Here is a 17441-nt window from a genome sequence, read left to right on the forward strand (position 1 = left end):
AACTTTTCTAGATTGTTGTTAAAGCCTTGTTCCTTAGTAGTTTGTTAGTTCTGAATATTGTGTTTTTTGTTGAGTGAGTCTTTTGTTTGAGAAGCAGTTTACTGCCATTTTCTTTAGTGCTCACTTTTCTCCTGTTTTTGGGTTTTGTTGAAAAGTTAGGTTTAGAGATTGTCTTTGGTCTGATAGGTGTTTGAATTTGTGTTATAAAATAAATCCTTGTTTAAATCACAAGATTACTTTTGCCTTTGGTTTGGGGACCAGGGAAGTAACTTGTTTCAGGTATTTTTATGTTACAAACCTGCCCCCCTAGACGGGTGCGTAACAGTATCATCGGAAATTACATCATTGGTTTGAAGCAATTAACATCAGACTGATATGGTGTTATCACACATGCACAAATCTCCTAAAAATATTCAGAACGAGATACATGAGTGAACGCAAACAACAATTTCTTTTTTTCAATTTTTCATCTGACTTTACCTGGAATTTCCCAGCGAGCTCCCTGGTAAAATTGAGCCACTGTGTGAATACAGCAGGGACTATTCAGAAAAAATCACAATGGAAAAGCCGATGGGGGCGACGACATTTATATCATGCAACAGGTGTGACTGTGTGCTTATGGTGAAGCTGCCTCACACTCTTCTCTGGTTGTAATTATAGTCCTTACCACCCTTTTGTTGACACCTTCAATAACATGTTACGTTGATACAGAGGCGAAACTGTCAGCATTGCTTCGTACTTTGCTGCTTCATCTGCTGCTTTGTACATAATGTGTCGCCTCCTGAGTTTCTAGCTGTGAGGAGCACATGTGAAAAGGCAACATTCAAGAACATCTGTGAAAATAGTATTTTTCTGCTTTTTTTGGCAAATAAAGCTTATTTTTTCTTACAAAAACTTAAATGACTTGCCTTCGACTAGGAGCAAATCATGGTCATGAATAAAGTTTAACACAACTCAATGTGCATTATTTAAAACTCAAAACTAAATCTGCCGCTGCCATCATGCACTATAACAAATGGTGTGTAATACTGTGTGTTTCCATGCATTACATTTTGGTCTGCACAGTGCATAACTGCAGCACTGGACTCCTTAACAAGCAGCAGCCCACCATGGAGTCAGTCAGTACAGGTTCATGCTGCGCAGTCAAAATGTTGTTCAGATTCATAGAACTTATTTGAAATTCTAATAAAATCCCCAAGAAACTAAATATGTCAAGTTGAATTTAGGTGAAATAATTATGAATGCATGCAGCAGCTTTGAACTAATGAGATGATGCAACGTTTTAAAAAAAAGTGTGGATACTTCAATTTGAATATTTCACTCAGCATAAACATCATAGATTGAACTAAAGGTGATTCAGAGAACCACAGCATTTAGCCTGAATTAAAGAAAATGACAGGTGATACATTTGAAGCTTAAAGGTGCACTTTGTAGTTTTGGTAGAGAAATGTGAAAGTTGGATAAGTGTACAGATTCTGTGGTATATTTCCATAACTCTAAATATAAATTTTCCTCAGGAAAATTTGGTCCCTGTACTACTGTTTAAAGATAAAATGATACACAAGAAGTTATGGGTGGGGGTCTGCAACATTGAAACCGTAACTCTCCTGGTAGCTTTTTTAGCTCCAAACAGTGTTCCAGGGACCAATTTTTTCTTTGAGTAAACTTTGTGTATTCAGTTCAGAAAATATAGCATAGACTGGTTTCACTTCTCCAACTTTCAAATTCCACTACCAAACTACATAGTGCACCTTCAAGTAGAGTGGTAAATTTGATATGAAGAGTTTTTTTTTTATATCTATGCCAGAATTAAAGGTCACATTTTAAACTCCTTTTCAACAAGTTTACATAAGTCTCAGAGCTCCCCAAAACATGTATGTGACGTTTCTTGTTCTAAATCCACTCTGATCCTGCATTTGATCATGCCTATCAACCCCTCTATTTCAGTCCTGCTCAGAACAGGCTGTTTCTGTGGCTGTAGCTTTAAATGCAAGTGAGCTGTGTCTGACCACGCCCCTCTAGAAGGGGATGTGACTTGGGCTTTCTTGCACCATGCCCAATTGTTTACGGTGAGAAGGCAGACTCAGAGGAAAGAACACACTTTGAGAGTTTCAACCACCTGGGGGAGGGGTTACTGCCCTTTGTGATGTCATGAAGGGAAAATCTCCAAATCGCCTGTTTAAGCACACATTTTCTGAAAAGCGGAGCAGGCAAACGATGGAGAGGATGGACTTTTCTAAGAATTGGGGGTTTGCAGACAGGCTAGGGACACATGTTAGTATTTAAAAAAACATGGTTAAGTTTACTCTGCATATTATGTGACATTGAAACTGCAAGTGTGGTGTGGCACAGAACTTTCCAGATTTCATCAATCAATGAAAAATAAAAAAGAAATGTAATTCATGTCTTGATGGCTGCACTTGAATCACTTATCCAAACATCTCTATTCATAGGTACTGTATCTTTTCATACTAATTTACATACAGCACAATGTGCATTGTCTTTTAACTACTTGAGATTTAGTACAGCAAATGCAAACCCAATGAGTCATAGACTTATTAAGAGTCTTGTATAAACTGTATGAAAAGAGTAGACATTTATACTTTGAAGTCAATGGAATGAAACGCAGTAATTTCATTTTGTATAGGTCTGGAGTTCCAAAGAAACATTCTTGTCATAATTGTTTAACTGGAGGAGTGCTGATACTGGCAAGATCTCAAACTGTCAAAAGTTTCTTCTTCAACGAAAGCTGATCTGCTCCAATTCAGCACACCCCGATTTGTATTTTTCATCACATTGTGTCCTGTCCCTGCTGTCACCCTGCCGTCCATCTTGCAGTGCTTCCAAACTGCTCATCCCTATCGTAATGACCTCCTCAGGGACCTGGAGGCGCTGTCTGCGATGCCCCGGCTGTTTGGTGAAGGACTTTGCCACTTCATGTGAAACATAAAGAGCGGTGACAGAGCATGGTGCCGACTGTCCTCTTGTTAAAAGCGCTCAGAGCAGAGTGCATAGAAAACCTTCACACCGAGATGAAAAGGACAGTAAGTTGAAGGGTGAGACCCTTTTCTCTTGGTGTGATGATGGGGAGGGATGGGAAGCAAAAAGTCCCTTTGATAGTTTTTTTTTTTTTTTTTTCTAATACAGCTTCTCATGTTCTCCAGTGAAATGTATTTCCTCGGAACTGAAATATGAAGCACATTACAGCAAAAGGGGATTATGCTGTTACATGCTTTAGTATTCAAAGTGTCTGCATGGTATGTTTTTAATCCACTTCAGGACTGTCGTTGCTTATATTTCAAAACAAACTAGACGAAAAGGCAATTTATATTCTTAATCAATGCTGATACCTACAGCATAGTGCTCCAAACGTTTAAAGACAGGAAACGATTTTATGTCTAGTACAGTCTACCAGCACATTATTACTAATATCATATGAAGTTGTACATTGATATTAGAAATGAAAACATGAAGTGTGAAACTCTAATGTTCCAGTGCTGCAGGCCTTATGGTCTCTTTTGGGAACACTAAAACATTGAATGCTCGCTGAAGAAGAGTTTTAGAACGAATAATGTGTTCAACTTTTCTCAGTGTGTGATATGTAACTTTAACTCTTATGCAGTTAAATAACCACTTTAGATGTGCAAATATTTCCCAGAGTCTTGCTCTTCATCCCACAGCAGCACCCTTACTTTCCAAAAGTGGCATGTATAACAAGCAAAAGCACACATTTCATAGCACTTCATCTGCGATTAAAGTCCAACAGAATCATTGAAAACAATTAGAATCACATCTAGGCCTGACATGTGGCAACCCCCTCTGGCTTCAGCTCCAGATCCACTGGTCTCTTTAATGGTAATAAAAGTGTCTATTTTGGGGTAAGGGTGTGACGGTACTGTAGCTCCTATCAGTCTGCTGGTTTGGCAATAATCTGTTTGGAAAAACAAACCTGGATGTTCAGGTGTCTCTATAGGAAGGTAATGATGGTGATATAGCTGCCTGTGCTGATGTGCTTATTTGTGCTTGTTTATGACATATAGCAGGGCAAATCAAAAACTTGGGGCAGCTTGTTATGATAGATGGTATTCTGCTCCATTTTGATATAAATCATGTTTAGCAGGCAGTGGAACTGCGACATATTCTTTTACTGAAGTAAAAGTAGGATATCAACAATATTTTGTTATTTTATTTTACATTAAGAAGGGGAACTTCTAGTTGACTCTCTGTTGTTGGGAGACATGCTTCTCACACACATGGGCCTAACATACTATAGTGTTTTAGTACTGGAAATCAGTCTTCGTCTCAAGGACACTTTTTGAAGGTCTTGTCTCGGAATAAATAAGCATTTTTACTCGGTCTTGTCTTGGTCTTGGTCTAAATTTTTAATTTTCGTTACTGTGATTAGAAGGAAAATGCCCCCGTCTACAAGAATTAATAATCTACATCAACCTACATCGATCAAAATTAAACATGTACAATTAAAAATTAGAACTATACCAAGAAAATACATATAACCCATACAGGAATAACAATAGAAACCTATGTACAATTGAATAAAACCTATGTAGAGCTTACAAACACCGGTAAAAATAATCAATCACTCAATCAATCAATTTTTATTTGTATAGCGTCAACTCATAACAAGTGTTATCTCGAGACACTTTACAAAAAGCAGGTAAAATACCTTACTCTTTGTCTGTTAACATTACAAAAGAGCAGGTAAAAAGACCTTACTCATTGTTATGTTACAAAAAGCAGGTAAAAGACCTTACTCATTGTTATGTTACAAAAAGCAGGTAAAAGACCTTACTTATTGCTATGTTACAAAGATCCGGCCTATCCATCATGAGCACTTTAGCAAAGCAGCAAAAGTTACAGTGGTAAGAAAAAACTGCCTTATTAAAAGGCAGAAATCTTCGGCCGGATCCCCGGCTCATGACGAAACAGCCTTCACAGGCCTAGACTGCGCCGGGCTTGGAAAGGGATAGGGGGAGAGATGGGATAAGATGCAGGAAGAGGGATAGGGAGCAAGGGGGTGGGGGGAGGCAAGCCGTCCATCAACAATCCGGTGGGGAGGAGGTTGTTCTGGCAGTTTTTAAATCTTGACCTGACAAAAGCATTAAAGTTTCCAAGACAGGGAGCGCCCACAAGGGCTGAAGGGCAGTACTCGGGTGGCCTGGCACCTCTCCAGCAACCATACCAACTTCCATATTTTGGTCCACAGCGGGTCCCTACAGACTGAGCTACTGACACCCCCCAAATACAAAAAAAACCCATTAGAATTACAAGCATTTCTTCAAGGTTATTCAAAGTTTTTTTTTCCAAAGACAAGAAACAACTTACAGTCATAATGACCGTAATGACAGTCTTTACGGATATTTTTCAAGCAGTTAGTCAAACAACAGGAGCTGCACTTAAATGTTTTGATGCTGCGGCCTTTATTCACTGACAAAATGATATGCTTCAGCTGAGTGACGATGCCGTCGTTCATTACAGATTGCTGACAGTTATCGACCATGTACACTACAACCATCAACATTATGTTTTGTTCTTTGTTTTTATTTGGTTTAGCACCAAACTTACCTCCAGAACCAGCCAAAGGATCTGTGCTCTGAGAACATCAGATTTGCAAACAGCTGAAGAAAGTAAAATTGCTCATCCTGCTCATACATACTTTTGGAAATCCCAGCATGCCAGGACATCTCAGACAGCAGTGAGCAGTTCATGACATTACACTATTTGTTTCGAAAGTAGATGTCAGTGACAGACCACCAGAGTTTGAAAGTGATAGTGAACTATCTGACTTGAGTCAAGCTGACCTTTTTTTCTCATGCTGTCTGTTGTGACTAGTCCTCTTTCTCTATCAGCCTTCTTAACTCTGTCATAGTTATTTTAGTGGTTTGAGGTCATTTTTTAGACTCAGTTTGCATTGTTTTCCGCCTCACCCTGTTGCTCATGTATGTCAATATGGCCGACTTGACCAACCCTAAAGCCATTCATCGAGCATTGACTGCGAAACAGAATACTTTATTTCTAAACTTTCGTTCTGCTCCACTTGCATCCAATCTACTACAGGCTCTCTTTGCCATACTATACCCACAATATGCACACAAACTACGGCCAAGTAATAGACTGGAGTGTTTCATGTCATATTTTAGCATCTTGAAAACCTTACCTTGGTGAAAAAGGGGCTGATTCTAGATTCTATACAAAGTATTTGACAATGGAAAACCAAAATGAGTGACTCCAGTTGCTCATTTACGCTCAGTCAAGGCAAGACAAACTTTACCGTGCACTGAAAAATAGACTGAAGTATTAAACTATTTGTGTTTTGATCAGTTGATCAGTCATATGTGCAGGGGACAAAATTTTTCATTTTTTGTCCATTGTACAAAACAGTAAACATGAATATGCAGAAGGAGGGGAGCAGCCCCTCAAGGCCTTGTAAAAAGCAGCATTAAACTTTGCTAATTAAACTGAACTCTTCCCCTCCCAACAGTGTGCATGACTTTGGGGATGTAAAGGCCTTCCTCAGGTCCTCTCTCGGCCTCTTAATGGTCTCCTGCAGCAGCTCCTCTGCTGGAACACTGCAGGCTGCAACAATCGATAAAGAGAAACTTCATGAATAGAGAATAGCTCCTCCATTATAAACAGTTACTATTTTGAACAGGCCGACTGCAGTAAAATGGCTTGATTTAAATGCATCGAATGCTGAATGACACCGCAGCTCACAGCTGGTAAAAGTAATCTGTAACCCTCTGTAATGGCCTGAAGAAAAGAGCTAGCATACATTGAATCAATGAATTACACAAACATCTCGGTGCATAAATAAGGCCTATTATTAAACCGTGGCAAAGTAAACATTTTTCAGAGTGGCATATCACATTAATGTTTGTGTTCGCGAGGATGCCTCTAGTTTTCCATTTGGCTTGTGGGTCGCTGTGAAGCTGTGAGGAAGAAATCAAATCAAATGAACAGGAAAAACAGAATAAGAAAAACAAAAAGCAAAGCATTCTAATAATATGTTCTGAGATATTTTCTCACTTCATGCTCAGTGTTACTAACATTTGATTTCATACTTATTGTATTTGCATTTTAAGAAGTTATGTGACATTCAAAGACCATAAGGAAGAAATGTAAAAACAGGAAAACTAACAGACGGATGAAAAAGAGACAAAGAAAACAAGGAAAAAGAATAATAGCTGATCATATAAATCTCAGATTCAGTAGCAAATCAACGTCTGATACATTGATGGTAGAGGGAAACAATGTAATAGGTGTATATGGCTACCATATAGTAGACAGATCTGTGCTTCCATGTATGTGTATGCATTTCATACTTGTATGTAGATTCCTTAAAGGGGACATATTAGACACATTTTCCACCTTTTCAAACAGTCCCCTGTGGTCTAAATGAAACATCTGTGCTGTGCTTTGGTCAAAATGTCACATGAATCAAGCATCAGAGGAGGTTTGTGACCCTGTATAAACCAGCTCTCTCAGAGCGCTCTGTTTTGGTGTGTGTGTCTCTTTAAATGCTATGAGCCCCCCCCCCCTGAGTTTTCCCCGTAGACATCACTCCTCTGTAGCAAGAAAAAAAATGGCGGATCTGCTCAAAACTTTCGCTCTAGGCTGAAGGTGGAGTCCATGGGTGGAGATACCAAGGGAGGGGAGGGTATTTTTTTTTTTTTTTTTACCAGAATCCCACTGTGACATCACAAGGAGAACAAATTTGAAACAGAGCATTTTTATCTGTTTTGTAAGTCTTATGCAGACCACAAACAAAGGACTGGATGGGTTTATTTCACATTTTGTGGGTCTTTAGACACTCAGGTTACCCAAATGTGTTCAAAAACAGTTGTAGGGGATTTTTCACAATTTGTGGATTTGTATGTCCCCTTTAATAAACTGCAGGTATAAGGTCAACATGCACAAGTGCTTGCTTGTGAGGATAAGAATTGACTGAATCTCTGAACGCCAATGAGATAATAATTGGATTAAACCATCAGTCTCTGCTTGAGAAATAATTTGTCCTCTGGTAGATTTTCTGATCAAATCGTCCAACCTTTTCAAATAGTTTGTTAAGTTAGCCAGCTAGTGTTCTCCCCATGCAGAAGGCTTACACATGGATTTGTTTTTTATCGCGATCAAATGGAAAAACTTGAAACAGAAACACACGAAAGGTAATGCAGATTTTAACCTTTCTTATTTGGACATTTTGAAGCATCTGAAATAACAATAACGAGTTGGACAGCACAGCTGAAATATGATCAGACAAGGACAAGCGTTTGTGTTCACTGGATAACTGTAAAGGGAGCCAAACAAACTGTGCCTGTCCATCTTATCCATCTCTGTTTGCCAGAGGCTTCACTGTTGGGACTGGAGCTGTGGTGATTCTGGGTAAGTTTTCTCTTCCCCAACTGATGCATGAAAAAAAAATAGTGTCTGCATTATTTATTAACCCTGTAGCCAAGTTTATATCAGATCATTTTGCCTGCTGACTTCATATTGTTAAACTAAAGTGATCATTTTCATTCAATTATTTATTTGAATATGGCAGTGTTGCTGTGGAGCTGTAATTATTTGCAAACTATAAAATGAATAATTTCATGACTCTATCAGTGTTCTCTCCCTCTCATTTTTTCCCCCTTAATATTACCCAGCATCATTATTTTCTCTTTGAATTTCAATGTGTATTGTTCTCTTTCAAAGAGAGCTGTGCTTGATTCTCTGTAAGAACAAAACTTCTAAAAGTGACCAGAAGAATAAATAACAGCAAATATCTTAAATTATAGGACTTTCTTGTAACTTGTATGGTATAGACAAAGTGTTTTCATTTGATTGATGTTCCTGTTTGACATATTAGGTCCACAGCAACCAATTACATTTAGCATGAAATGTTTCCAATCTACTTCCCATCTAGTGTCTACAGGAGCCGCTCCCCCCTGCTGCGTTTCTGATGTTTTCAAATAAGTTGCTGTCACTAAATCAGATTTCATGTCAGTTTGCCTGTTCTGAAGTCATGCAGCAAGCTGATTCTTCACCAATGCACTGATTGTTCAAAGTAAGGTCTTTACTGTCAACAATCATATCGAGTCTTTCTCTTACTTAGGTTGTGTTTTATGTATTATTATCTTGTGCGATATGGGTCATTTGTCACATATGTTAGTGTTTTTTTGGTATACATTTGTATGTGCTTTTCAGTTTACATGTGAGTTGTTGTTTGTCTCTATTGTTTTTATTTATTGATTCTATTGCGGAGACAGCTAATTGTGTGCAGCACAAGACAAATTTCACCAAGGGTATCTTATAGTGTTTTATCGTGTCCTCTCGTATCCTATCGAATTGTATCGTTCACTATACGGGATGGGATAGTATAAGGTAGAAAAGCTTTTTTTTAAACTAACATAATATAACCAACAAGTATAATTAAAGTAACACTTATCCTACATATAGAGTGACAAAGTTTGCCTAAGGGCAAAATAAATGTTGTCACATTCAAGTTAAGTGAACTTTGACCATATAGGGCAAGGGGTAAATATTAAGTGGCAGGTTTAGGGTTCTGGATAACACTTAAAAAGTGCAGATTTTTGAGGAGATACAGTAATGAGCGAGGTCTTGACCTTGGTTACCTCATAGCTAAACGTCTGATTAACAGATACATATTTAGGTGCCTGTCAAAACCTGCACATTTGCCCTCTCAGTACAACTTTAGTCAAGGTGACTAACAGTCAAATGCATCATGGCAAATAATAACAGACAGCATACTAGATAGCTCACTGTCATTTCTACAGAATAATTATTTTGGATATTTCATGAATTTGGAAAAAGTACACACGTTATTGTTTTATGACTGGAAGGGATAAACTAACAACACAACAGCCCAGGCTGCATGTCTGGATGACTATGTCAAATGTATCTTTTATCTTTAAAAGCGGTTCAGTGGATCATCTCTCAAGTGGAAGATATTTGGTTTGATCCCCAGCTCCATGCAGTCACATGTCAAAGTCTCCTTGGACAGAGACATTGAACCCAAATTCCTCCCGGTGCTGCATCTGCTTGTGAATGTGTATGAATGGACAAGTTAATACTGATGAACTCTTTATGTCGTAGCCTCTGCCTTCAGTCTGTTAATGTGGTGTGAATAGGTGAATGTGAAACACAGTGTAAAATGTGCAGAAGGCTATAGGCTCAAGTCCATTTACCTTTTATTGAGCACCACCTTTCTGCTACCTCACCTTGATCACATCCATTGTCTTTTCCTGCCTCCCCTCACATAACCTGCTGAATTATACAGATTGTCAAATCAGATTCAGAATCTTCATATTAAGATGAAGGAAGGTGTTGGCATGAGCATTGAACACAGTGTTGCTAGGCAACGCCTAATGTACCGTGGCAAATCTCTACAGATGTATATGAGAGGTTTGAAATATTATTCAGACACTGCTGAAGCGTGACGCTGACACCCCTTACTGCTACAGCTGCTACATTATGTGTTCAAATTGCATCATTTTCTATTCCGGTCTGCCTTCATACCACAAAAAGGAAAGAAAAGAAAATCAATTTTCTACCTCTTCTTCCAATTAAAGTTGTTGTGTGTTCCTGGAAAACAAACAACTTTTTGTGGAAAAAAATCCCAAGTTCTCTATAAAAGTGTCCTTTCAAGCAGTCATAAATCCTGCCCCAACAGGAATGGCAGAATCTCCCCATGCCCTTTGTCCACTGCTCTGATGTGAACACATTAGGGACCCATGCCCGGATCCGAGTACAAAGCCCAGTTCATTTGATTAGTGTGAACACAAAGATACCATACTCAGGCACCATACACGAGTCCGCTTGAAGAAGTGGTCTCGGGCACAGTTCATGTGTACTCACGTACGGTCCAGAGTCCAGTACGGAGATGTGAACGCAACCGCATCCTTTCGCTTCTGAAACTGTCATACCTGTTCAGCATGGACCCATTTTGTCCTCTGAGCTGCACGGTAGTTGTGAAAGTAGGAATAAGGTCGTTTTTGGCGCCTCAGAAATTACAAAAACCTCCACAGTTAGCAGGATTGACTCAGAGTGGTTGCCATGGTTGCTTCTTCTTCATTCTGCTTCTCGACAGATTTGTAAACCAACTGCAATCAGATGTATACACAAGTGCACTCGGGCACGGAACGATGTTACTATTGGAGTATTAACGTTTTAAAAATGTAGGTTAAAGAATTAAGTGTTACTGCCTAAGCGTTATAAATGTGAGAGAACAGTAGACTGAGTTTGATAAAGAGCTTTAAAAAAGACACAAACAGTGTTCAAATGACATCCAAATATAAAGATAGAAAGACTTTAAAATCTCTTTAAAAATATTCAAAAGGAAAGACAGAGCAGTTTGACTAGAAATAATGATTGAACGTTCAAAATCTCATGATAAAAGATGTTACAAAGGTGAAAATATATATGACAAAAGGAAGACAAAATTATGTTTTTTTCCCCTCCATGAGTATATTTTGTGCAGTTTGTTATACAGAAAATAAGCAGTCTGAATATAATAAGTGCAAATAATAGTCTTGCTATTGAGCCTGTTGAATGAAAAGAAATGTTACTTGCAGCCATGCATGTTATTTATCTCATAATTTTTCAAGATTTCATTCTTCTGATGGATTTGGGCTTTATTTTTGTGCCTGCGTTTCTGTGTGTCAAGATAAGCCTCCTTTTTTTCTATGTGTCAGAACGTTAATTATAATTGCCAATGGAGCCTCAATAATTGAATTGGAGAGGAGGCAGAAAAAAAAAAGAGTGAAATCAACCTTGGAAAAATAGCTACAATAAACACATCACTGGGGTAATTCTTTGCATAGAACAAGTATCACATTATGTGTTTTGGCAAATCTTGGTTGGCAATTTATGGAATATTGTTGACATTGTTGAAATTGCCAAAATGACAAGTTCTCATTGGATCAAGGTCACAGCTGATCTCAGTTGCAAGGTTTTTCGTGCCACATGTAATTAAAGCTGAAGATAAAAAATAATTGTTATTTTAGTTGGTGGGGTTATTTGTTGAACCCCACCAACTCAGTAGCATCTTATTTCAGTATATTAACTTCAAGACCTTATTACCTGATAATTTTCTGCAAATAATAAACAACCGGGACCATACCTTGGGTTCATTGAATCCCATTCTAAAGCCTGAATATGTTATGAGTGGAACGCCCCACATCTATACCAAGGACAGACAAGAACCTGGGACTAAGCAAGGCTTTTCAGATTACTGGTCTTGAAACACACAAAAGCACAAAATGTTTACGGGAACAGCTCAATCATCCATCTTCCAAACCGTCCAAGGTTTGTTCCATTTTTTTCTTTTGTAAACATGGATGTTTTCTTTGGATGTTCTTGAACTACAAGGCTATAGAGGTTTATCTTTACAGAGCAGCCTTTACAGAGGTTGTGATTACATTTCATTTAGCTTAGCAGCAGTGTTTCTAGCTTGTTTTTTTTTTTGGTTTTTCACAATATCCTTACTATGACGGCTTTTACATTGAACTTTAACCTAAAATAGAATGTTATAGTAGAAAATTTATCATATGACATGGAGAAGAATGACAGTTTCGTCGTTTGTATACCTACAGTGTGGGTAACATACTGTATACTACATTGAAGATTAACTTAATTGGTTGAATCAAAGGCCGTAGCCTAATCATTAAATAGAACAGAAGTCAGAAGCCACATTTTAAACCAATGCAGCTCTTGTGGGCTTACTAATCTTACCCTGCTGCCTCGTATCAGCTGCCAGCATCACTTCACTATGAAAAGGGGATTCAACTATTCCCTTTTCTAATTATTACTGGATGTTTGTCCTGCAGAATTGAATTCTTTTAGAAGCACGATGAATAGCATCAAATTGTTAAATCTCACCTAGAAATTGTTTCCTTGTGTGGAGCCAGGTTTCTACCTAATTAGGGCAGAATCATTATTTTGAAAAGTTGTTGAAGTGTTGATGCTGGATCTACCTACTCTGCTCAGGCTTCATTAAGAGCTCTTTCTATTTGTGATAAAGACGAGGATGGCATGCTGCATTAAAAACAAAGCAAGTGTGTCAACAATTCATTTTTCTAACGCTTTAAAAAAACTTTCTTTAACGAGTGAGTACTAAGTCAAAAACAGTTTTATTTCCCAGTTGTAAAAACAAACACTTGGAGTAATGCACACAATTATAATTGCATACCTGCTATTGTAGACAATGTTTGCAATGGTGAACACATGCAGACTTTCAATGACTGGAGGACAAGCCCACCTGTTTCCCCTTTGAATTTTACCCTGTGAAAACTAAAACCAAAAAAAGTCACAATCATCCTGAAAAGAAAGCAAACAGGTCTTAAGAGCACCTCTAGCTTGAGGGGAAGATTGATTACTTTGTGGGCAATTATGTTCTCTGTATTCACTTTGAAACATTAAGTACTTTTGTGTGAAAGCCCTGAGAGCTCAATACAGTCCAATTTGTGATCACACCACAAAAAAGGAAGGCTCAAAAAAAGACATTAATATAATTGCACAGGCTCCTTTAGGAAATGTGCCGTAAAGTCACAAAGCAAAATACAAAATACAGAACTTATAGAAAACTGAAGTATTCCCAAGCACCAAGTTCTAAAAAGTGCTGAACATGGTTGAGACACCTTTATTGAAGACATGGTTTGTTGTTAATGGAGTTTCTGAAGTTTCCCTTTTTAGTATCTTTCTTTAAGGCCACGTGTATATACCGAGTTTATACTGTCTTTATTTCACAAATTGAAAGTCATTCAGGTATGACATTGTCTGCAGTCTTGGTGATTGCAACGTTATCAATGACCTCTAAATAAAAGAGGTCTGTTCTTTCCTCACTTTCTTTTGCATAATGAATGTGTCCACTCATCTAATGCAGTAGCTGTTCAGGTGTGTTATTATGTAAAACTTTCTTCATCTATGAACAAAAGTGAAGATAAAGTAATTTATATCCAAAGTTATTATTTGGAAAAGTTGTCCATTCTGTCCTCCTTTATGACAGCGGACGAAAATTCTGTTAGACTCCAGCTAGCCAACCTTTTTTTTTTTTTTTTTAGGTTTTTACAGCCATTAGCCCCTGGTTATTTCATACCACAGCTAGTGGCTGCTGGTGCATTTTTCTCGGGGGGGGGGGCAATTTCTCACAGATGGACCTGGATGTACATCTTTTTTTGTTGACACAACAGATAATGGGAAATGCCATCACAGCAGAACTAACGTTGTAATTGCAGAAATTGGAACTCAGGAAAGGATCTATTATCAAATAACACCATATTCAGTCAACAGGCACAATCTGCTGACTTGTAATCCTAGTCTGGTTTGCTGCTCTGATCCATCTTCACAGTTTAGCTCTGATCCTGACACTGCATGCCTTCCTCCTTGTGTCTCAACTCACAGGCTGTATCATCCTTTGCCAACTTTTGGGTGGTGGTCCTTATGGATGCACTTTTATGGGCCCCTCAAAGCTCCTCCCTGCCTGGTTGTTTGGTTTTTAACTTCCTAGCTCAGCAGCAAATAGACAGAGTTGGGAAGGACATCAGTTAATTGTGTACGCCTGAGTTAATCACGTCTCATCTTATTTAAGTGGCTCTCTCTCTCTCCCCTCTCCATCCCAGGCATCCACCAGCAGGTTTGGTTTTGTTTGCGCTTCACTTCATAAAACTAGACTCAACCATACAATGCATTCATGACTGAATCATCAGACTTACAGAATTATGATTTTTTTTAAACTTTAGTTTATAATAAATTAACTTCCTTTAACCTTGCGTCATGTGTGGTACCCCTTCTTTGTCACTCATGTTGAGCCAGTTCATGACGGCGCTTACGGTACGGCTCCACTGGTTCCGTCAACGAATAGCGTCTCGACGCTTTCCATTCTTTTCCTATGGAGAGCAGGCAAGGCAGTCGCGCAATGCATTATGGGTTCTTTGCGACGCATCTCGAGAAAAGCTCCAGCATGTTCGCCGGACGAGAATAGACCTGAAGTCTATTCTATGCAAATGACTACAGCCCGGACTAGCTGCGCGTCTATCCAATCAGGTGCTTTCATTGAAACTACTTCAACAATTGCATAACCTACAGCAAAAAGGAGGGAAAACAAAATAAAATAATATATCAACCGCCATAAAGCACTTATACGCCCATCAAACGGCGTGATCACTAGCGTCCTCGCCGGAAGCAGTGGAGCTGTACCGTTATAGAACGTCAGGTGAAAGAAGGATACTTGCACCCCTGTGACGCATGCCGTGAAATGTGTAGCCAGTTGTGTCGTACTCATGCCCTGATTTTCAGGACTCGTGAATCGACTCACACTGCATACAGACGTAACACTTGTTTATTGATAAAGAATTTGTTAATTTCTTTCTTAGTTTTAAGTATAAGACCCAAAGGATTTATTCAGTTTTAAGGGAGCTGAAAGGTTAGTTCACCTGCTGATGTGTTCAGGTGCCATCTCGTTCAGCAATAGTTTGTGAGGTTCTGCTGAACAGATTGCAGTCACATCACTGTGGGCTGGGCCAATGGCGTCATTACATTTAAAATTCTGAATAAAAGCAGCAGGAGGGTTGCAGGTATTTTTGAGTTTATTAGACACCTGCAGCGATCCCACTGTCAAAGGAATGATCAGATTGAAAAGCAATCTGTAAGCGTATGCCACTTATAACAAGAGTTTAGACATAGGATGTGTCCAAAACCCTTTGAATCTTAATTTTGATATTGCAGATTACAACCTTTGTGTGAGTTCCCTTGCTCTTTATAAAATTAGTATATATATTTCAAACTAATTGATAAAAATCGTATTCAGTGAAAGTCTGTCATTCTCCTAATTTGTAGTTGTGAGGCGGCTCTCAAGCGCCCTCTATTGACCACTCACCACTCACAAAAAGGCATCCAAGGGCTACTCAGACCATGATTCAAGACATAAATGTGTAAGAAACATAAATGACTGAATATTTTTTGTAAAGGTTTACTATATTGCTGAAATCCTCGTCACATACAGCAGAAGTAATCATCACTTGAATGTTTGCATGTGCTTAAAACTGATGGTGAGTAATGCATTAATAAAAGGTCCCTGTAGTCAGGGGTTTTCTCAGTTCTATATTAAAAAAGGGGAAATTGCTGCAGGATCCCCAGAAGCACCTCTATGGTGTAATAAGGAACGGATGGGAAAGCTTCAGTTTTCAATGTTCATGTAAAATTAAAATTGTAATGGCATGGGAACGTGAGCTGAATCCAAGTCTGACTAGACGTCTGGTTGGGCCCTCAGAAATCCCAAATAATTTATATTTCAGTCTGCTGAGTTATCCACAGAATGACCATATGAGGATCTAATTTTGAGGGTCAACAGTGTAATTACTTTGACCCTTATATGCAAAGGGTGTCACTGTTTTCAAACTGTGTAGAGTCTCTAGACTCAAGAGTTTCTTGTTTACTGCGTTGTATGGTAATAAATCTATGCTAATGTGCACAAAACTTATTTTCCCCTGGTGATCATCACCACGTTTGGAACTCCATGTCTGCTTTAAACGCAAAGCTCCAAGGAGCTCTTTTATGCTCCCTCTTTGTGCTGCAAATGTCATCCTGTGGTAGTTGCTCCGCTCTCGATTCGGGACACTTATGTTTCCTCGTGAAAAATAAATGCCATGCACATCACATGTAGTCCCTGAAGAATAGGGGCGTGCCTTTAATTTGAAAGTACAACTGCTGCTAATCCAACTTAGTAAAACACTGTAATCAATATTTTGCTAACAGTTAGTATCTCACCAGTCCTTCCTTCCTTCCAATGTTGATAGTGTGAGTCATAAACTTTATAATGTGCACATCAGAACCTGTATTTCAGATAAACCTCGAAAGGAAATGTACAAAGCTTCATTTATTCTATAATGAAAACAGGATGCCTTCATGTAATAGTCAATTATGAAAAATCTCACAGGAAAGATTCTTTAAACAAGGGTGCATAATTCAGAGCACAATTGTCATGAATTGGCCTGAACCAACAGTCAAGCCGCCCAGTTTTATGTGGACACAACTGTCTCTGCCGGGCCCACAAAGAACAGAATACACAAGACACACAGGGCTCCATGCTCCCAACGATAAAGAGACACAGCCTGCCAGTATGGAATCTGCATAGCAAATTTGTTCCGCTGTGCAAAGTCAACTAAAAACAAATGGCTGGAAATTAAAGATGCAAACAGGTCAGTTTGTTTGCTCTCTTCAAGCGAAATAGTGTTTCTCAGCGATGTCTGATTATCTTCTCATACAGAATTTGATGTTCAAGATTCAAGATTAACTTTATTGTCTCACAAAGTGAGAAATTTGTCTTGAGCTCTTCATAGGCAGCAGCACGAAGCAGCCCGGCTCGCAACAGAGAGACAGCAGGATGAAAAATTGACTTTACATAAATATGACAGTGTACAGAAGGC

This window comes from Labrus mixtus, chromosome 13 (assembly GCF_963584025.1).
Source record: "Labrus mixtus chromosome 13, fLabMix1.1, whole genome shotgun sequence".
Taxonomy (NCBI): domain Eukaryota; kingdom Metazoa; phylum Chordata; class Actinopteri; order Labriformes; family Labridae; genus Labrus; species Labrus mixtus.